This window comes from Chiloscyllium plagiosum, unplaced genomic scaffold, assembly GCF_037043375.1.
Source record: "Chiloscyllium plagiosum isolate Xiang-an unplaced genomic scaffold, Cpla_swu_hap1 HiC_scaffold_16, whole genome shotgun sequence".
NCBI lineage: Eukaryota > Metazoa > Chordata > Chondrichthyes > Orectolobiformes > Hemiscylliidae > Chiloscyllium > Chiloscyllium plagiosum.
This window is the reverse complement of record NW_028270154.1, coordinates 34,151,801-34,174,930: the sequence shown is the minus strand read 5'-3', so window position 1 is coordinate 34,174,930 and position 23,130 is coordinate 34,151,801. Positions and strand designations below refer to the sequence as shown.

Genomic DNA, 23,130 nt, shown 5'->3' with positions numbered 1-23,130 from the left:
TGAAATAACCTAGATTACATTTGTAATGGAGTACAGCTCTGAAGGGGATGCAGGAGCAGAGGATCTGGATCTACAAGTCCACAGATCATAGTATCCCCTGCTTTATTAATAGAGTACAAGAACAAGGAGGTGACGTTGTAACTTGTGCCAGACATTTGGTAGACCTCAGCTGGAATATTGTGGGCACTACATGGTAAAAAAAGATGCAGATACATTGGAGGGAGTGCAGTAACGTGGTTCCAAATGTGAAAAACGTAAGATATGAGAATACCTGTAGTTTGAAGAAGTTGAAACTGTTCTATCTGGAGAAAAGAAGGTTGATTGGAGATATGATTCAGTATTAAAAATCATGAATGGACTGGACAGAGTAGATACTGTTTGGAAAACAAAAATGAAGGGGAGAGATTTAAGATGATGTGGAAATGCAACAAATATGATGTGAGAAAAAAACTTTTCACACACTGCCTTCATAGGTTATAGATTTTGTTTTGATAAATTATCAAATTATCTTGCCATTCTACTATTCTATTTCAGATCTCCACCATCTCAGAGTCATAGAGATGTACAGCATGGAAACAGACCCTTTGGTCCAACCCATCCACGCCAATCAGATATCCCAACCCAATCTAGTCCCACCTGCCAACACCCGGCCCATATCCCTCCAAACCCTTCCTATTCATATACTCATTCAAATGCCTCTTAGATGTTGCAATTCTACCAGCCTCCACCACATCCTCTGGCAGCTCATTCCATACACGTACCACCCTCTGCGTGAAAAAGTTGCCCCTTAGGTCTCTTTTATATCTTTCCCCCTCACCTGAAACCTATGCCCTCTAGTTCTGGACTCCCCGACCCAGGGAAAAGACTTTGCCCATTTATCCTATCTATGCCCCTCATAATTTTGTAAACCTCTATCAGGTCACCCCTCAGCCTCTGACGCTCCAGGGAAAACAGCCCCAGCCTGCTCAGCATCTCTCTGTAGCTCAGATCCTCCAACCCTGGCATCATCCTTGTAAATCTTTTCTGAACCCTTACAAGTTTCACAACATGTTTCCAATAGGAAGGAGACCAGAATTGCATGCAATATGCCAACAGTGGCCTAACTAATGTCCTGTACAGCCGCAACATGAGCTCCCAACTCCTGTACTCAATACTCTGACCAATAAAGGAAAGCATACCAAATGCCTTCTTCACTATCCTATCTACCTGCGACTCCACTTTCAAGGAGCTATGAACCTGCACTCCAAGGTCTCTTTGTTCTGCAACACTCTCTAGGATATTTCTCAGCCCATTGGCCCATCTGGTCAAGATCCTGTTGTAATCTGATGTAACCCTCTTCGCTGTCCACTACACCTCCAATTTTGGTGTCATCTGCAAACTTACTAACTGTACCTCTTATGCTCACATCCAAATCATTTATGTAAATGACAAAAAGTAGAGGGCCCAGCACTGATCCTTGTGGCACTCCATTGGTCACAGGCCTCCAGTCTGAAAAACAACCCTACACCAGCACCCTCTGTCTTCTACCTTTGAGCCAGTTCTGTATCCAAATGGCTAGTTCTCCCTGTATTCCATGAGATCTAACCTTGCTAATCAGTCTCCCATGGGGAACCTTGTCGAATGCCTTACTGAAGTCTATATAGATCACTTCTACTGCTCTCCCCTCATCAATCTTCTTTGTTACTTCTTCAAAAAATCAAACAAGTTTGTGTGACATGATTTCCCATGCACAAAGCCATGTTGACTATCCCGAATCAGTCCTTGCCTTTCCAAATGCATGTACATCCTGTCCCTCAGAATTCGCTCCAACAACTTGCCCACCGGTCAGGCTCACCGGTCTATAATTCCCTGGCTTGTCCTTACCACCCTTCTTAAACAGTGGCACCACGTTTGCCAACCTCCAGTCTTCCAGCACCTCACCTGTGACTATCGATGATACGAATATCTCAGCAAGAGACCCAGCTATTACTTCTCTAGCTTCCCACAGAGTTCTCAGGTACACCTGATCTGGTCCTGGGGATTTATCCACCATTAACCGTTTCAAGACATCCAGCACTTCCTCCTCTAATCTGCAGTATTTTGTTTTCATCTTAGCCAATTTTACAAACAAGGAAGTCAGAAACTTTTGAATTACATGAATGCCAGCCCTGCCATTGAAGAGGACAATTCATATCTATGCCACAGGATTTGCAAAAAAGAATGTCCTCTCTGGACCATTGTCACAGGTAGTAACTGTCGGTAGATATAGATACCATCATATGATAGCTGGTGGAAAATAATTTGCTCAACTTTCAATTATTGAAGGCTTAGAAACCTTTTTATCTGAAGAGCCTTGGTTTTAATATTTTATCTAAAAGAAAGCCATTGGGACCCACAAATCAAAAACTGGATATTTCTAATCCATGTGTTTTCTTTCGTTTATTGTTGGGATGTGTGCATGGGCTAGGCCAGCATTTATTACCCATTCCTAATTGCCCTGGAAAAGGTGGTGGTGAGCTGCCTTCTTGAACCGCTATAGTCCTTGGGTATAGGACATCCATAGTGCTGCTAGGAAGGGAGTTCCAGGATTTTGACATAACAATAGTGAAGTAATGGCGGTATAGTTCCAGAACAGGATGCTGTGTGACTTTTAACAGAACTTAAGTCCTGATGTTCCCATCCATCTACTGCCTTTGTCCTTCGAGGTGGTAGAGGTCATGAGTTCAGAAGATGCTATTGGAGGAATTTTGATGAGTTACTGCAGTGCATCTAGTACACACTGCTGCCCCAAAGCATTAATATTGAAGAGTCAGTATTGAAAGTGGTGTATGGAGGTACTAATCGAGTAGAATGCTTCAACATGGATGGTGTTGAGCTTACTGAGTGTTGTTGAAACATCACTCATACAGGCAAATGGAGAATATTTAATCAAACTTCTACTTTGTACTTTCTAGATAGTCATTGTGGAGAAAGGAGATGAGACATTTGGTCCAGAATTCCTAACCTCTAACTGACTGTTGTAGCCACAATATTTATATGCCTGCTCCCAGGGTTTTGATAGTGGGAACATTCAGTGATAATAATGCCATTTACTGTCAGGCTTGATAGTTTAGGTTCTCTCTTATTGGAAGTAGTTATTGCTTGACACCTCTACCGCACCAATGTTACATGGCACATAATCAGAGTCTAGATATTGTCTATGTCTTGCTGCGTATGGACATGGATTGCTTCAGTATCTGGGGGTGTCACAAATGGTGCTGAACTGTGTGCAAATTGTGCAATCATTAGTGATCATCCCCACTTCTTAAAAGCCTGTTCTCAGTCACCAGACAGGAAGTAATCAACCTTCTTCGTTCCTTATCAATGTTTGTCTTCTCTTTGTCTCCCTCTCCAAGGCTTTCTTAGTTTTTTTTATTAACCTTGCCTCCTATTTACACAGGGATCTTGCTAGTACTAGCCTCAATGATGCAAAAAGTTCACTTAATACAGAGTTGAGATCTGAATTTCACTTTTTGTCCCCAAGTACCTATAACCCTTACAATCTAAAATCTAAATTCCACCCCCTCCTACACACATGTGCGCGCACACACACACACAGCAATGAAGGGAAAATCATTAAAGCAGCTGAAGACACTTGGGTCTCAGACACTAACCTGAGAAATTGCTGCAGTGTTGTCCTTGAACTGAGATGATTGACCTCCAACAAACACAACAATCTTGCTTTGTACTTAGTATGACTTCGATGAGCAGATTCCCCTCTGATTCCCATTTGCTAGGGTTCCTTGATTCCATACTCAGTCAAATATTGACTTGATGTCAAGGACAGTTAATCTCATGTCACCTCTGAACTTCAACTGTTTTGGATCAAGACTAATGAGGTCATGAAGTGAGTGGCTCTGGTGGAGCCCAAATAGAGTGATAGTGAGTAGATTATTCCTTTGCAAGTGCAACTTTATAACTATGCTATCAACCATTTTCATTACTTGCTGCTGAATGAGAAGACTGATACAGTGGTAATTGGATGGATTTGATTAGTCATTTTTGTATACAGGTTATACCTGGGCAATTATCCACATAGTCAGCTAAATACTAGGTTTTTAACTGTACTGAAACAGCTCGGCAAGGAACATGGCTAGTTCTGGATCACGAGTCAACAGTACTATAGTCTGAATGTGCTTGTAGCTTTTGCTGTATCCAATACCATCAGCCATTTCTTAATATCACATAGATGAATCAAATTAACTGAAGATTAGCACTTGTGTTGCTGTGGACCTTAGGAGGAGCTGAGATGGATCAATTCTGACTGAAAATTGTTGCAAATGCTTCAGCCTTACCTTTTGTATTTATGTGCTGGGCTCCCCATTAGTTGACAATGGGGACATTTGTGAAGTCTCCATCTCTACTCAGTTCTTCAATTGTCCACCACCATTCACAACAGGATCTGGTAGGATTCAGAACATAGATCTGATCCACTGATTATGAGATTGTTTAACCATATCTATTGCAGGTTACATCCACTGTTTGTAAGGCAAGTAGTCCTGTGTTGTTGGATCACTAAGTTGTCACCTCATTTTTAGATTTGCTATGTGCTGCTCCTGTCATGCCTTTCTGCACTCTTCATTGAAAAAAAGTTAGTGATAATGTAGAATGGACCACAAGGTAGTCTATCCAGTTTTAATCCTTTCTCCTGTCTTTGTAGATGTTTAATACAACTGAATGACTTGCTATACCATTTTGAGGACATTTAAGAGTCAACCACATTGCTGAGATGTCTGGGAGTCGCATGTAGACCAGATCAGGTAAGGCTGGTAGATTCCTCACCCTAAGGGGCACTACTGAAACCAATGTGGTTTTACAACAATCAAAATGGTTGCTATTAATTAGTTTTTAATTAGAAATTTTATTAGATTGAAGTGTCATGATTTGCCATGGTAGAATTCAAATCCCATTATTCATTTAATGAGTATTTTAGTGTTTACTAGTCCACTGACATTACCATTACACCTCACCTTCCTCGAGACAATATAAGTTATACTGTCAAATTCTAGTAAAGGAATAATTTCAATTCACAAAAATTATCAAAGTTATGTAAAAGTTTAATTATTTAATTTTAAGCTTTCACATTTTTGACATTATTTTCCATAATTTTTGTTTTTTTCAACTTCCCAGTTTTTGCATGTTCTATTTTTATGTTCAAATTACAGGAATTATGTTTGAAAAGAAAATGTAAGAATGACGAATCACTAATTTAATCAGAAACAACACATTTCTTTTGAGTAATAAGAAATCTTATATGCAAAACCAAAATAATATTTTTTCTTTGTTTTTATAACAGATTTTGTAATAAATTGAACTTTTATTATAATTTTGAAAGTAAAATTATCTTTAAAATCATTTTAAATTTAAGTTCTGCTGATCTAAAAGGATTGTTTCAGTTGTTGATTCTCATTGTTAAAAAAAACTTCTAATAGCATGCTCCGAATAATTTACTACCTCAGCTATGTCTGAAACAAAAATGGTCATGACCATAAACTCTATTCCTCAAATCTAAAGTATTCACCACTTGCATAGGTTTATTTAGAACACATTAATGTGTTTTGTTAAAATAATTATCTGAAATCATAAAGTGCAGCAAATTGATTACATGGAGATCCACCTGCGCTGGTCTGTTGTGGAGATTCCTTGAAGAGAGACTGTAATGTTTGTCTTTTTAATTTTGCTTCTTGTTTTTCTAACCTACAGTTATACAGTGTATAGTTGTAATATTAACTTTTTTTCTTCGTTTCTCTATTCTGTAACTAAGGATTGTACCTTGGTGCTCAGTGCCTGAGATAGCACCGTATGTTGCAAACATTGTTACATTCTACCTAATCTTGTAACTGATGAAGCTGTAGCTCGGTACCTTTTTACCTAAGGTGATGCTGTAAGTGGCGAATTATATACTTCCCGCTACTCATTTGAGTACATGTGACAATAAAGCTAATTTGATTCAATTCACAATTAGCTGTTTAGCCTGACAACAAAAAAATGAGTTTTACTTTGCTTCAATTATCTTTAGGATTTTGATTTTGATAATGTCTTGCAAAGGTAAAAAGTTAGTATCATAAATGCGATATTAAATAGCTGCTTGTGATTTCGGAGAGTGCCAATTCCAGCAATAGGAATACACATTTATCGGTAAAAGTAGCAGTTTCAGTATTTTTTTGTGCATCTGATGTGGCCCCTGGTGTCTTTAATTGCTTCAATCAAGCAGTAGAGCATATTGCATAGATGATAAATACCCATGGATCCAGCAAAAGAAAGCAATGTATTTTAAATAGTGGGATTTCATCTGATACTGTATGCAATTTTTGTTTCTCCTGTGGCAATAAATGGTCCATCAGAAAGTGCCATCTATTCAAGAATTGAAATAAATTTTATTCACTGAAGATTTAGGTTATGAATTACACATATTACTATATGTTGCCCAGGAATCAACTGTATTATTTTAGAATTTTACAATACAGAATAATACCATTTGACCCACCATGTCTGTACCAACTCCTGAAGGAGCTATCCAGCCAGTTCCATGCTTCAATCCTATCTCCATATACATCTAGATTCATCACTTTCAAATAAATATCCAGCTCTCTTTTGAAATCTGCAATGGAATCCACCTTCACAACTCTCCTAGGCAGTGTATTCCAAATCGTAATAACTCTGAATAAAGAAATTTCTCCTCATCCTACTCCTAGCTCCCTTGCTGACAGTCTTGCAATTGTGACCCCTAGTTACTGACATACCAACTAGTGGAAACAGAACATCTTTCTTTACCCTGTTAAAATTGTTCATAATTTTGAACACTTCATGAGGTCACCTGTTAATCTTCTCTACTCTGAGCCCAGTACTTCTAATATTTGTATCTAAATTCCCTCATTCCTGGTATTGTTCTCTTTTGCACTTTCTCCAGGGCTTTATCATTCATTCTTAAGTAAGGTGCCCAGACGTAAACACAACACTACAAATGTGGTCTGACCAACGACTTGCAGAGATGTAACATCATTTTGTTCGCAATCCATTATATCAAAATAGCTGTTAGGAACTGTTGTTGCTTTCTTGTGCAAAGTTGATGATATTATTCCAGCATCCAAAAATGGAAGCTAAAACGTGTTCATAATTTAATTTTATTCCAACTTATTTATAGCAAACTTTGCTTGTACTGGCAAAAATTATATCCCTCAAATACCATGAAGTTTACTGTACTATTCTGTCCAGTTATTAGAATGTCTTAATATATTTACCTCAATGGAAAAATATTTGTTGTTCAATTGAATGGCCACATGAAATATCAAGAATTGATTCAGTTTTGAGTCAATTTCTGCTCAAATACTATACCACAATCTACCGTGATGTTCAGGTAGTCAGTTGAGGGTGCAAGTGAGAAGGCTCCCTGCTGGAAAGTTTTATTTAAGGCTATGTTGCATTATTATTTAAGTGCTTTATGTTGTAAATAAGGAATAATAACGATGCGTATGCCCCCTACATTATGTTTCTATTAATTGGTCTGTGGTTTTATATAGATTATGTACACCATGCGTTTATCCACAATAGGAGAAAGTGAGGACTGCAGATGCTGGAGACCAGAGTTGAAAAATGTGGTGCTGGAAAAATACAGCAGGCCAGGCCGCATCCGAGGAGCAGGAGAATCGACGTTTCGGACATAAGCCCTTCTTCAGGATATTTGATCAACCAGCACACTCCTGGTCCCAAAGGTAGTGCAGCATTATCAGATGCTGTATATCTAATATTTCATTGTGGTACTTAAATCAGCTTTGGTCTCCAATTGGTCAGAATGATGAGGCTGTAATATGTTTATATTACTGAACAGGCATTTGGGATAGTGGTGTTAAGTGCCACTATCCCTCCATTATGGCATTGTGGGTCAACTCACAACAGGTGGACTGCAGCAGTTCAAGAAGGCAGCTCACCACCACCATCTCAAGGGCAACTAGGAGGGGGCAATGAATGCTGGCCAGCCAGCAACGGCCACATCCTACAAACTAATAAATAAAACAAAAATGATCTCATGGAGTCATAGAGTCCTACAGCATGGACACAGGTCCTTTAGTCCAAACTGGTCCATGCCAACCACAATTTCCATCTACTCTAACCCCATTTCCCTACACTTGGTCCATATCCTTCTAAACCTTTCCTATCCATATATTTTTCCAAATGCTTTTTAAATGTTGTTAATGTACCCGCCTCAACCACTTCCGCTGGCAGCTTATTCCATGTACATACCACCCCCCTGTGTGAAAAGGTTGCCCCTCAGTTTCCCTTTTATTCTTTCCCTTTAACATTAAACTGATGCCCTTTAGTCCTCGATTCCCCAACTGTGGGAAAAAAGACTGAATGCATTCATCCTATCCATGTCTCTCATGATCTTACATACTTCTATAAGATCCCCCTCTCGGTCTCCTACGCTCTAAAGAAAAATCTCCTAACTTGTCCAACCTTTTCCAGTAACTCAGACAGTTGAGTCTGCCAACATCCTTGTAAATTTCTTCTACATTCTTTCCAGTTTAATAACATCCTTCCTATAGCAAGGTGACCAAAGCTGAACACAATACTCCAAGTGCTGCCTCATCAACGTCCTGTACAACAGCAACATAACTTCCCAACTTCTATATTCAGTGTCCTGACTGATGAAGGCCAGTGTGCCAAAAGCCTTCCTCACTGTCGTGTCTATCTGTGACTTCACTTTTAGAGAACTCCAAGATCGGTCTGTTCCACTACACTCCTTAAGGTCCTACCATTCATCATGAAACTCCTACCTTGATTTGACTTGCCAAAAAACAAGACCTCACACTTGTCTATATTAAACTCCATTTGCCATTTCTTGGCTCACTTTCCCAGCTGATCAAGGTCCTGTTGCAATTTCTGATAATCTTCCTCAACGTCCACGATACCTCCTATTTTAGTGTCATCTGCAAGCTTACTAATCATGCTTTGTATAATTCTCAGCCAAATCATTGATATAGATAACAAACAGCAATGGATCCAGCACTGACCCCTGAGACAGTCCACTAATCACAAACCTCCAGTCTGACAAGCATCCTTCCACTATAGCCCTCTGCTTCCTGCCATCAAGTCAATTGTGATCCAATTTGTCAGCTCCCCCGGACTCCATGTAATCTCACCTTCCAGAGCAGCCTACCTTGTGGAACCTTAGTGAAAGGCCTTACTGAAATCCATACAGACTATGTCTACTGCCTTGCTCCCATCAACTTTCCTGGTCACTTCAAAGAACTCTAACAATCTTGCGACGCATGATCTCCCACACACAAAGCCATGCTGACTACTCCTAATCAAACTGTGTCTTTCCAAATGCATGTATATTTTATCTCTCAGAATCTTCTCAAGTAACCTGCCTACCACAGATTTTAGGCTTACTGGTCTATAGTTTTCTTTGCAGCCCTTCTTGAATAAGGGCACAACATTCGCTACCCCCCAGTTTTCCAAGACCTCACCCATGGCTAACGATGACATAAAAATATCAGCCAGGGCTGCCGCAATTTCTTCTCCAGCCCTATGCAGTGTTCTTGGATGTAGTGTAGGATTTTGCGCATTTAAATTACTTAAAGAAATCAAACAAATCAGATGAAATGGAATAATTCTGAACATGAATGTGCATTCATACATTTTAATACATTTATGTTTTCCTTAACTATGTAGAAAACTGGCATTTTTAAAAACCCAATACCTATTCCCAATGAAGAATAATCTTCCTGATCATTCTGTGACAAAAACAAACTTCAAGAAATCATTATTGTTCCTGAATTAGAAAATTGGAAGCTTCTGCATTGAATTTCCTGGACTTACTGGGTAAATGATGGGACAATGCTTTTTCTACTTGCTCATGTGATCCTGCTGAAATTTGGCAATAATTTTCTTTTGCAGGGAGCTGGAGCAATTTAGAGTTGCTTTCTGACTGGTTCACCACTACAGGAAGAGAGAAACTGAATTAAGCTGCAATTTTAGAAAATGTATATATGGGATGTGGGCATCACTGGCTGGACTAGCATTTATTGTCCATCCCCAGAGGGCAATTAACAGTCAACCACATTGCTGTGGGTCTGGAATCCCATGTAGGCCAGACCAGGAGGGATGGCAAATTTTCTTCCAAAGGACATTAGTGAACCAGTTGAGTTATTCCTGACAATCAACGATGGTTTCATGGTCATCATTAGCCTCATATTTCCAAATTACTGTTGAATTCAAATTCCACATCTGCCATGATGAGATTCAAACTCAGGTCCCCAGAACGTTAACTGGATCTCTGGATTAATAATCTAGTGATAATGTCACTAAGCTAAGAGAGACCAGAGGCAAAAGAGAGAAAAATAGCTGGATCCAGAATATCAGAAACAATTCTAGTGAACATCCCCAATTCTGACTTTATGATGGAGGGAAGGTCATTGATGAAGTTGGTAGGTTAGGACACCAACCTGAGGAATTCCAGCAGAGATGTCCTGAAGCTGAGATAACTGACTTCCAACAACTACTTCCATCTTCCTATGTGTTAGGTATGGCTCCAATCACTAGAGAGTTTGCCCCCGATACCTATTGATTCCAGTTCTGCTATGGCTCCTTGATGCCGCACTCATTCAAATGCAGCCTTGATGTCAAGGACTGTCACTCTCACCTCACCTCTAGAATTCAGCTCTTTTGTCCATGTTTGAACCAAGGCTGTAATGAGGTCAGAAACTGAGTGACCCTGGTGGAACCCAAACTGGGCATCACTGAGCAGGTTATTACTGAGCAGGTACTGCTTGATAGCACTGCTGATGATACCTTCCATCACTTTACTGATGATCGAGAGTAGACTGATGGGCCAGGTTGGTTTTGTTCTGCTTTTAATGTACAGAACATACCTGGCAATTTTCCACATTGCCGGGTAAATATCACTGTTGTACCTGTGTGAGAATAACTTGGCTAGGGGAGCGGCAAACTCTTGAGCTCCAGTCTTTAGTGTTATCAGGGCCTGTAGCCTTTGCAGTATCCAGTGTCTCAACAGTTTCTTGATTCCACGTGGAGTGAATCGAGTTGGTTGAAGACTGGTATCTATAATGCTCGGGACCACTGGAGGAAGCCAAGATGGATCATCCACTCTCCACTTCTGGCTGAAGATTGCTGTGAAAGCTTCAGCCTTATCTTTTGCTCTGATGTACTGGGATCTGGCATCATTGAGGATGGGAATATTTCTGGAGCATCTGCCTCCAGTGAGTTGTTTAATTATCCACCACTATTCATAAATGAATGTGGCAGAACTGCAGAGTTTAGATCTGATCCGTTAATTGTAGGATTGCTTAGGTCTGACTATCACTTTCTGCTTATGTTGCTTGCATGCAAGTAGACCCGTTTGTAGCTTCACCTGGTTGACACCTCATTTTCATGTATGCCTGGTGCTGCTCCTGGCATGCCTTCCTGTACTCACAATTGAACCAGGTTTCATCCCCTGGCTTGATGGTATTGGTTGAGCAGGGCTATGAGGTTGCAGATTGTGCTGGAGTATAATTCTGCTGCTGTTTTTTAACCCACAGTGTGTCATGGATACTCAGTCTTGGGTTGCTAGATCTGTTTGAACTCTGACCCATTTAGCACCTTGCTACTGCCACACAACACAGTGAAGGTTATTCTCAATCTGAAAGCCGGAATTCATCTCCACAAGGACTGTGTGGTGGTCGCTCTTACTGACACTGTCATGGGCAGATGTATCTGCAGCTGGCAGATTGGTAAGGATGAGATCATGTATGTTTTTCCCTCTTGTTGATTCTGTCACCATCTGCCACTGCCTAGCAGCTATATCCTTTAGGACCCAACCAGCTCAATTAGTAGTACTGCTGCCGAGCCATTCTTGGTGATGGAAATTGAAATCCCCTATCCAGAGTACATTTTGTACCCTTACCATCCTCAGTGCTTCCTCTAAGAATTGTTCAACATGGAGGAGTATCAACTCATCAGCTGATGGAGAACAGTATGTGGTGATGGGCAAGGGATCAATGTTGAGGACTCTCAGGGCAACTCCCTCTCAACTGTATACCACTGTGCCAGCACCTCTGCTGGATCTGTCCTGGTGGGACAGGACATATCCAGGGATGGTGACGGTGGTGTCTGGAACATTGTCTGTAAGGTTTGATTCTGTGTGTATGACTATGTCAGGCTGTTGCAAAATCTCCCAATTTAGGCAGTAGCCCGCAGATGTTAGTAAGGAGGACCTTGCAGGGTTGACAAGGCTGTTTCTGCCATTGATTTTTCCAATACTTGCCAGATGATCTGTCTGATTTCATTTCTTTGAGGCTTTGTGGTGATTGGGACAACTGAATAGCTTGTTAGGCCATTTCAGAGGTCAGTTGAGAGTCAACTGTAGGCCAAACCAGATGAGATTGGCAAATTTCCTTTGCTGAAGGACATTAGTGAACGAGATGGGTTTTCCTGACAATCGACAATGATTTCATGGTCATCATTAGATTTTAATTCCAGATTTTTCATTGAATTCAAATTCTACCACCTGCTATAGCAGAATTCAAACCCAGGTCCCCAGAACACTTCTGAATCAATAGTCCAGCAATAATACAACTAGGCCATTGTCTTCCCTTCCTCTTACTGCCCAAATAGTAAAAAAATTCTACAATCATGTGATGAGCATGAGCCCATTAATGGTTAACAGAACAAAAGATGAAACTAAAATAGATATTGCTGGAGAAACTCAGCAGGTCTGGCAGTACCTGTGGGAAGAAAGCAGAGTTAATGTTTTGAGTCAGGTGACACTCCACCAGAACACTTCTCATGAAGAGTCACTGAATAGAAACATTAACTCTACTTTCTTTCCACAGATACTGCCATATCTGTTGAGTTTCTCCAGCAAAGTCTGTCTTTGTTTCAGAACTCTAGCATCCAAGTTCTTTAATTCATAAAAGCTTAAACTAAGAATGAAAACTGTCAGTGTTTTCCTTTGTTTAATTTAAAGTGCAAGTGAATCTCCTGGGGCAATAAGTAATGACCTGTTGGTAACATTTATGACCAATATTTATATTATATGAGTATTGCCTGCCACTTGGAAGCCCAAGACGAGCTTATTCAGATCCTGGTGTCAGTTGTCATTGGATCTTCAATTTACAAAACATTTTGTGAATAGAAACAGACACCATAGAATTGTAAAATAAAACTCCTAATTGTGTGATAGAGGAAGCCTCGGAGTCATAGAGTCATAGAAATGTATGTATGGAACAGACCTTTTGGTCCAACCTGTCCATGTCGACCAGATATCCCAACCCAATCTAGTATCACCTGCCAGCATTCGGCCCACATCCCTCCAAACCCTTCCTATTCATATACCCATCTAAATGCCTCTTAAATGTTGCAATTGTACCAGCCTCTGCCACATCCTCTGGCAGCTCATTCCATACACGTACCACCCTCTGCGTGAAAAAGTTGCCTCTTAGGTCTCTTTTATATCTTTCATCTCACCCTAAACCTATGCCCTCTAGTTCTGGACTCCCCGACCCCAGGGAAAAGACTTTGACTATTTATCCTATCCATGCCCCTCATAATTTTGTAAACCTCTGTCACCCCTCAGCTTCTGATGCGCCAGGGAAAACAGCTCCAGCCTGTTCAGCCTCACTTCCAACCCTGGCAACATCCTTGTAAATCCTTTCTGAACCCTTTCAAGTTTCACAACATCTTTCCGATAGGAAGGAGACCAGAATTGCACGCAATATTCCAACAGTGGCCTAACCAATGTCCTGTACAGCAGCAACATGACCTCCCAACTCCTGTACTCAATACTCTGACCAATAAAGGAAAGCATACCAAATGTCGTCTTCACTATCCTATCTACCTGCGACTCCACTTTCAAGGAGCTAAAAACCTGCACTCCAAGGTCTCTTTGTTCAGCAACACTCCCTAGGACCTTACGATTTAGTGTATAAGTCCTGCTAAGATTTGCTTTCCCAAAATGCAGCACCTCGCATTTATCTGAATTAAACTCCATCTGCCTCTTCTCAGCCCATTGGCCCATCTGGTCAGGATCCTGTTGTAATCTGAGGTAACCCTCTTCGCTGTCCACTACACCTCCAATTTTGGTGTCATCTGCCAACTTACTAACTGTACCTCTTATGCTCGCATCCAAATCATTTATGTAAATAACAAAAAGTAGAGGACCCAGCACCGATCCTTGTGGCACTCCACTGGTCACAAGCCTCCAGTCTGAAAAACAACCCTCCACCACCACCCTCTGTCTTCTACCTTTGGGCCAGTTCTGTATCCAACTGGCTAGTTCTCCCTGTATTCCGTGAGATCTAACCTTGCTAATCAATCTTCAATGGGGAACCTTGTCAAATGCCTTACTGAAGTCCATATAGATCACATCTATTGCTCTGCCCTCTTCAATCCTCTTTGTTACTTCCTCAAAAAAACCCAATCAAGTTTGTGAGACATGATTTCCCACGCACAAAGCCATGTTGATTATCCCTAATCAGTCCTTGCCTTTCCAAATATATTATTGAAGGAATCTGCTGAAAATTAACAAGCCAAATTATTACTGATTGTTGGGTCGGAATTCTGGCTAGAATACATTTGTTTGCGAGCAACTGAGGTGTATGTCTGGTTCTCAAGTAGTGCCCTCAGTGGTCAACTAGCCTTCCCCTTCCAACGTTCATTGTATGGGCCTGCTTGCAAAGGATGAAGCCATTTTGATTGGCAGCTGCCTTTGAAGACTGCAGCACATGTTATTCCTTTTAGAAACAAGAAGAGGTGAAAATGGAAAATCAATGTACTTCCAATCAGTGACACAGTATTCTGTTGATTAAGCACAAAAGATGTCACCGCAATTCAGTGGAATTTTCAAAAATATAAGTAATTAAGGAATTGTATTTTCAGATCAATGTAATCTAAGAAATAATGACTTTGTCACTCATATTGTTTCATGAGTGATTGGGGAAAGAACCATTCAAAATTGAATTCTGGTTATGTGGCTCTTGCACTGTCAGCCTGAGGTTCTAAGTAATGAGTACAGTAACCATATTGTAGATGGTGTTGTCTGCTTGGATGATGTTGATCAATTGCTGGAGACTGAGAACAGGTTTTACAATCATTTCATTTGTGCAACACAAGCAGAGACCTGCCTCAGTTACAGAGCAGAATCATAACTCTGGTACATACACAAAGGTTGAGTGTCTTGTACCTCACACGTTGCATTATCCAAATTCCAACCTTCCTTTGTCCAAAGAAACACATGTCCATCTATGTTATAGGCTAATTTCGTTAAGGTCTCTTGTGTATGCTCCAGAGTAACCAGTTCTAGAATAGTAAAAATTTGCTATGATTAATCCTGTCCTCTGAATTAAATGATTTTGCTTTTAAGCTCATTATGTGTAGTCTTGGCAGTAAATTGGGACTATTGTATGACATGGAAGAATGTCTGAAAATATGTTTGACATTTGGAATATATATAATTTTCTTCGTATGGGTAATTATTGTGCATTTTGCTTTTAGATTTCCATTCAGAGCATCTGAGTAAGAGGTGAAAATTTATGGGTGCAGTTCAGTTCTGATCTACTCTAGTCTGTGATACCATAGGACTCACAGCATGCAGGGAAAGGCCACATTTATAATTGAGGGACAACTACCTGTACCTTTACTAAAACAGAAGATTTGAAACCACCATATATGGGATATGATTATGTGGGGAAACTGTCTGAAGAATCTGTTCACAAAAAAAAATGCATTCAAAGGATTATTTATTTTGAAAAAAGGAACTCTTTGTCAAACCTATAACTTATTCATAACTACCAACTGTTCAAAACCCAAATGGTTCGGCTGAAAACTGTAATCAAGACCAGCTGATTAGAACAATTAAAGTCTATTTTCTGATATTGATGGTATTTTTTGGCAACAGACATCTGCTGCTGAGTCCAGAGGTTGACCACAATGTAGAGGGAATGTAGAGTTCTGGTGGCAGTCCATAGGTACCAGTAGATGAGCCACAGGTGTGAAAAGGAGCCAACTACAGCTTACCCTCATGTTAAATTGCAACTAGCAGATGCCTTGACGACAAGTTCGGGAAAATTCAAATGTGAACAAATTGAAGTCAATTCAATAGCTGAAGTAATTTAAGCAGCTCCACTTTGATGAGCTTGGTAGAGGTTTCACGCTTGTTTATGCCTGCAATTAATCACAAAACAACCATTTGACAGCTCATGCTGTGATTGACTGAATGATCTGCCAAACTGACATAAAAGTAGGAAGGCAGTATGAATAGGCGAACAAGGTTAGTAATGAGTTACATTATAAAACCTTTTAAGCTTTTGACTTTGCAATATGTTATTAAAACAGTAGCCAGGTTATAACTGTGATAGCTGTGATTCAGCTGAGCCAATTACAGTTTCATTTTTGAATCAGAGAATTGAGTTCAAAGCCCAGTTCAGAGATTTAAAAACAAAAGATGAGTTTGACACTGCAATACAGAATTGGTGGAATATTATACCATTGGAGGAGTAACCTTTAGGATCTTATGTTAGTCTGTCTGTCTGGCCTATCAGATGAACATAAAAGACTATATGACACTAGTTGAATAACTTGTTGGGGACTTCACCCCAATATCCTGGCCAATGTTATACTTTCATAATCACGTTAACAAATTCAAATTTGTGAACACTAATTGGGAGGCATAGTTAATGCAAAGGAAAACCATAGCAACATACAAGAAGACACTGATAAAGCCTCAGAATGTTCATGTAGTGGCAGATAACTTGCAATGTAGAAAACAGTGCAGTGATGCATTTTCGTACGAATAATGAGCTGTTTGTTGGTGGGAGGGCAATTGATAAATTAGCAAGACGTGCTTTCCAATGCCCTCCTTCCCACCCCAAGCTATTGATAACCTTAGAGGCAGAGAATGAGGCTTAAGGAATGGGGAGAGGAAGCCCAACAGGTAACCTGCTCAAACTTTAGATGGAAACTGTGGACATATCCCTCAAAGACCCTCTTTCATATCTTCCCCTCTACCAACTCACAACAGTTGTTATTTCCCCCTCAGCCTCTCCATCAAGATCCCTTAAGATCCTTTCCCCACCCCTCAGAAACTCACCTTCACACCCTGACATGAGAACCCTCCCTCCCCAGCCATTCACCAACACCTACCTAGTCTTGTTGTAGTAGATCTCTGAGATTAAACTTCTGCACTCTCCCCAAAACAGAGGCAGAAGCCTCACATTCATCCTGTTCATGCTCCATGAAGCATTAAATGGCTATGGGACAGTAGTTTCAGAGGCAATTTGGAAACTCCATTACCCATTAAACACAGACCAAGAATTCTGAGGGGTGACCCCATAGAGGACTTTAAGATTACACGAGGGTTTTTTGAGGGGAAGATATAGAAAATTGTTTCCACTTGTCAAAGTGTCCAAAACCAGAAGACTGAACCATACCAAAACCATAAATAGCTGCTAAAAATCGAACAGGAAATTTGAAAGAAGTTCCTTTACCTGAAGAGAAGAAGGAATGTAGAATGCACAACCAGATGGGATAGTTGAGGCAAATAGCACAAATGCATTTTTAAAAGCAGCCAGATGAGGAAGAAAGGATTAGCAGGATGTTCCGATGGATTTGATGACACAGGGTGGATGGAGATGTGTTTGAGTAACATGTAAAGGTGATTATGATTATGAAAGTTGCACATATGATGTTCTTTGGTTCTGTGTATCTTCAAAACAGCTTGTATGGTATATCTGGAAGAATGTCAGCCTCTATGAGCAGTCAGTCAGAGGTGATCAGGGTAAAAAGTTAATAAGAACTTCTGTGGCATTAGACGGTACTCTAAGAATCAGTTCTGCATTAAACGTTATCATAGGAGAAGTAAATTAGTTTTGCCATTTGAGGATAACTAAATTTATAGCTTGCAATTACCAAAACTATGTACTTTCTTTTATCTGATTAATACTAAATATATCTGTCTGTGAGTTTATAGTCTGGACCACAGTCTAATGAGTGAAAATCCATCCACCTACCAAGGTTAATGATTACAGGGATGTAAGAGCTGGTTACTGATTGGCCAGCCATATGGAATTCAATGAGAGCTTTTAACATAAAAACTCAAAGGAACTGGAGAAAATTGTAGTCTTCCCAATTTGGAAAGTAATCCGTTAAAGTATATCATCCACTCGTTCGAAATCCCGTGGAAGTAAGTAAGAAGGAGAACTGAGAAAGCAAACCAATTAATTAGTCACTTAATTTACTTGATGATTGACCCAGGTTTGATGTCATCATAAGAGTCCTGTTGTAAAGAAATACACCAGCGCATATCAGAACTCCATTCTAACATGGTCCATTGCCTATGTATCTTAAGACTGCACTATGGGAAGACCATTGTTGTTGCAATGTCTGTTCAAAATTGCCAATTGATAGGACAGAATAATGTAGAACTACAGATATATCAGTGAAAATAATCTTAAAGAGAAAGACCATCTGATCTGTTGTTAACAAACAAATTGAAACAATCAATTCGAATGTCGCTTCTACTGAATAATTGTATACATAACTCAACAGATTATCAGCAATGAATAAATGGATGTGTTGGAAAATGGTCAATTTTAACCATTTGTAGTTGTATTCTTTCATGGGACGTAGGTGTAACCAGGCATTTGTTGCCCATCCCTAATTGTCCTTGCACTGAGCAGCTTGTTAGGCCATTTCAGAGGGTAGTTAAAAATCAATGACATTGCTATGAGCCTGTCATCCCAAGTAGGCCATACCCAAGTAGGGTGGAAGATTTCAATCCCTAAAATATATTAGTGAACCAGCTGAAGTTTTTACAACAATTAATAACCTCATGATTATCATTACCTTCAGACGAGTTTTTAATTCCAGTTTTAAATAACTGAATTCCACAAGTCGCCAGGATGGAATTTGAACTGATGTCCCCAAACAATTAACTTGGGCTTTTGAATTACCTTTTGAATTACAAGTCCAGTGACACTACCACTTCCCCAGTTAACCAATTTTGCCAAATCTTTCTCTTTGCTAATTGTAGGACATGCTGTCATTGTGTCCCACTTGCAGTAATTGATTTTGCTTAGGCTTCCAGCCATCTCAAGGATTCTTCCATGTAGTGTGTTACTGTATGGATGATCACAGTGTTGGTGCCATTGGCATCATCTTCAGCTTGCTGGATGATTAATGGACTTGGATCTGTCACGCTGACCAATATGGTGACCATAGTTCTGTACGTTTTCATATACTTATGAATAAGGAGAAGAACAGACCCTAGATGGTGTTAAATTGGGGAAGGCCAATTATAACTGTATTCGGCAAAAATTGGAGAATGTGGAGTGGGAGCAGCTATTTCAGGGAGTCTGACGTGGGAGTATTTTGATGACCTGTTTATTAGAGTGCAGGACAGGCATGTTCCTATGAAAATGAAGGACAGGGGTGATGGGGAAATGATCAGATTAGTAAAAAAAAAGGAAGCATACCTAATGTCTAGGCAAATAAAAACAGACAAGGTGCTTGCAGAATATATAGAAAAAAGGAAGGGCCTCAAATGGGGAGTAGGGAGGGCTAAAAGGGGCTATCAAATGTCCTTGGCCAGCAGTGTTAAGGAGAATCCTAAGGCATTTTACTCATATATTAGGAGCAAGAGGGTAGGTAGGGAAAGAATAGCCCATTCAAGGATAAAGGAAGGAAGTTATGTGTGGAGCCCGAGGAAATAGGTGAGACCCTTAATGAGTACATTGCAGCGGTATTCACCAGTGAAGGGGGTGGATACTCTTGGTCAGGTCCACATAACGATGGAGGAAGTGTTGGGTGTTTTGAAATGTATTAAGGTAGATAGGTCCCCAGGGCTAGATGGGAGCCGTCCCAGGATACTGTGAGAGGCAAAGGAGGAAACATTTAGACCTTAAATGATATTTTTGCATCCTCTTTGGCCTCAGGTGAGATTCCAGAGGACTGGAGATTGGCCAAAGTTGTTCCTTTGTATAAGAAAGGAAACAGAGGTAATCCAGGTGCTGGAGAAGATACTGAGAGAGAGGATTTGTTCACATTTGAAAGTGAATGTACTTGTTCGTGACAGGTAGCGTGGGTTTGTGCGGGGAAGGTCATGTCTCACCAACGTGGTTGAGTTTTTTGATGAGGTGGCAAGAATGATTGATGAGGGACAGGCAGTGGATGTTGTCTACATGGATTTTAGTAAAGCATTTGTTAAGGTACCTCATGGCAGTTTGCAGATTTGGGCAGAGAAATGGAAGGTGGAGTTTAATCTGGACAAATACAAGGTGATGTATATTGGAAGATCAATTTCGGCTGCGAATTATACAATAAGTGGCAGAACCCTCCAGTGCATTGACGTACAGAGGGATCTGGGCACACAGATCCACAGATCCTTGAAAGTGGCAACACCGGGTAAGGTGGTCAATAAGGCAGACAGTACACTTGCCTTCATCGGCTGGGGAGTAGCATATAAAAATTGGTAAGTTATGATACAGTTGCATAAGACTTCAGTTAGGCCACATTTTGAATATTGTGTGTAGTTCTGGTCACCACACTACCAGAAAGATGTGGATGCTTTGGCGACTGTGCAGAGAAGGTTTACCAAAATGTTGCCTGGTCTGGAGGGTTTTAATCATGAGGTAAGGTTGGATGAACTTTGATTGCTTTGACTTGAAAAACGGAGCTGGGGGATGACCTGATAGAGGCTTACAGAATTGAGAGGTATAGTTTGGGTGGATAGTCAGAGGCTTTTTTGCAGGGTGGAAAGGTCAATGACAAGAGGGGGCAGGTTCTAGGTGAGAGGGGGAAAGTTTAGGGGAGAAGTGTAGGGAAAAGTTTTCACCCAGAGAGTAGTGGGTGCCTGGAATACACTGCCAGTTGAAGTTGTGAAAGCAGATATATTAGCAACTTTGAAGGCATATGTTGATGGACACATGAATGGGAGGTGAGTAGAGGATAGAAACCATGTACGGGCAATAAGTTGCAACACGAAATAAAGGATTAGGAATCAGGACAGTCTTAATGGGCTGTAGGGCCTGTTCCCATGCTTTATTGTATTTCACAACCTGTATCTTGAATGGCTTTCTCAGGAAGTATGTCAGTATTTCAGGTTTTCTTTCTGCCTTGGCCTTTATTCATCTCAATCAATGAGGAGAAAGTGAGGTCTGCAGATGCTGGAGATCAAAGTTGAAACTTTATTGCTGGAACAGCACAGCAGGTCAGGCAGCATCCAGGGAACAGGAGATTCGACGTTTCGGGCACAGGCCCTTCTCATTCCTGAAGAAGGGCCTGTGCCCGAAACGTCGAATCTCCTGTTCCCTGGATGCTGCCTGACCTGCTGTGCTGTTCCAGCAATAAAGTTTCAACTCATCTCAATCAATACCTTTCTCACTTCTCTTCCTGTTTAAACCACCTGCAATTAATTGATTCAGTAATTCCCATTCTTTGCAAAATGTAAGCTTGTAGAGCACGTTCCTTAATCAGGATGGTGATTTTCTAGTTCTCAAAGGCAGTGTAAGATGCTCTCTTTCATGAATCAGTACACATTATTTTGCAGTGATCATTATATTGAAATCAGTGGAGGTTTGATCAGTATTTGTAGAGAAAAGTGGTGCCGTAATTGGTCACAGTGCCGACATGTCATAAAGGAGCAGCATATAGATGGGAAATAGAGGGAGGCAAGGATAGATCTTTGGGGACCACCAGATCTAATGGTTTGGGGAAGAGAAGCCATTTTAAGTGATACTCTCTTTACAGTCAGATAGCTAAGAGTAAAACTACATGACAGCAGCTACACCCAGTCAGATGATCACGGAGCATTGGTGACGGTGGTGTGGACAAGTGCACAGAGACTGCAAAGATTGAGAAAACTGTGAAGGGATAGTTTACTTTTGTCACTATATATATAGGACCAAATTTGTGTCTTAATTAAGAGCGGTTTTGGTATTGCAGGAGAATTAGAAGTTTGACTGGAGAGATCGAAACATAGGGCTGAATGTTTTGGGGGTGGGGCAAGGAGGAGGTCACTACTCATCTCCTCGGCTCCAGAGGAAGCCAAGATGGATCATCCACTCAGCACATGGCTGAAGATTGCTACTTTTTTTTCCCTGACAGGTTAGGTGAAGTATGTATTTACATTAGACTTACATGAACATATAACTCAACTTTGATGGTAAAAAGAGCATTGTATAATGTGCTACATTTCTAACATGTTGCCAGAATGCAAGGCTATCTCACAGAGTTTAAAACTGGAAACTTACCCATCATGACTAAATAATTAACAAAGCACTAGCAAAATTAGCGACAACTAGTTTTTATTTCTCAGGAGATTTGTGAATATGCTGTTGAGCTATCCAGTCAAATAACTAATTGTGATGTGAAGCAAATCCTTTTGAATCAGAACTGGATCAAAACCTGATGAGAACTAGGACTAGGGGTTTACAACGATAAGTGCAAATTGGTTAATTAATGCAATGTGCAACAATTCCTAAGATGCTGAATTCTTGGAAATATATGTCATAAAAGGCAATTGATCTAGATGCACAAATTTGTGGAAATCTTTCAAAAAAGCATATGAGTCTACAATTGAAAGAATTCTTTACGTTCGACTGAGGGAGCTGGCGTAATGGTCCTGCATATGTTTCTCATTCTCATGTTGAAATTTAGGAAGAATATTGTTGTGGCAAAGCTGAACTCAGTCAGTTCTCTGGATTTTTATACAAAGGGGGTGGAAAAGTAATTTTACTTTTAGTTTATGAACCCCTTTGATACAAAATAATAGGCATTAAGGATTTGCGTTGCAATGGAATGTTATGTTAAGATGATCTGTTCAACATCTGCTTCTAAAACCATATCAGGTGGCATGACATGGAGTGTATAGATAATTGCTAACACGTATAACTGTACACACCCTGAGTCTCTGCCATTGTGAAAGGCAATGGAAAAATGGCCAGGAGCTAAACATTTCCCACAAGCAGAAAGGAGAATACAACAAGAGAGTTGAAAGAGGCTGCTTCCATGTCCTGAAAGCAGATTTGATGTGTGCAGGCCCACAAAATGCTGAAGGTGAAAATACTTTAAAACAAAATGAAGTTTTATTCTCAATAAGAAATAAAATAAACTATA

General features: G+C 40.3%; 1 long non-coding RNA gene across 1 annotated transcript in view; it reads left to right on the top strand.

The window, feature by feature from the left end:
• The first annotated feature begins 7,569 nt into the window (after positions 1–7,569).
• The window catches only part of LOC122556907 (uncharacterized), a 47,703-nt gene continuing 32,142 nt past the window's right edge, over positions 7,570–23,130 (top strand). The window contains exon 1 of the long non-coding RNA XR_006313696.2: positions 7,570–7,730. This is a non-coding gene — a long non-coding RNA (uncharacterized LOC122556907). The remainder of the gene's footprint in view (positions 7,731–23,130) is intronic.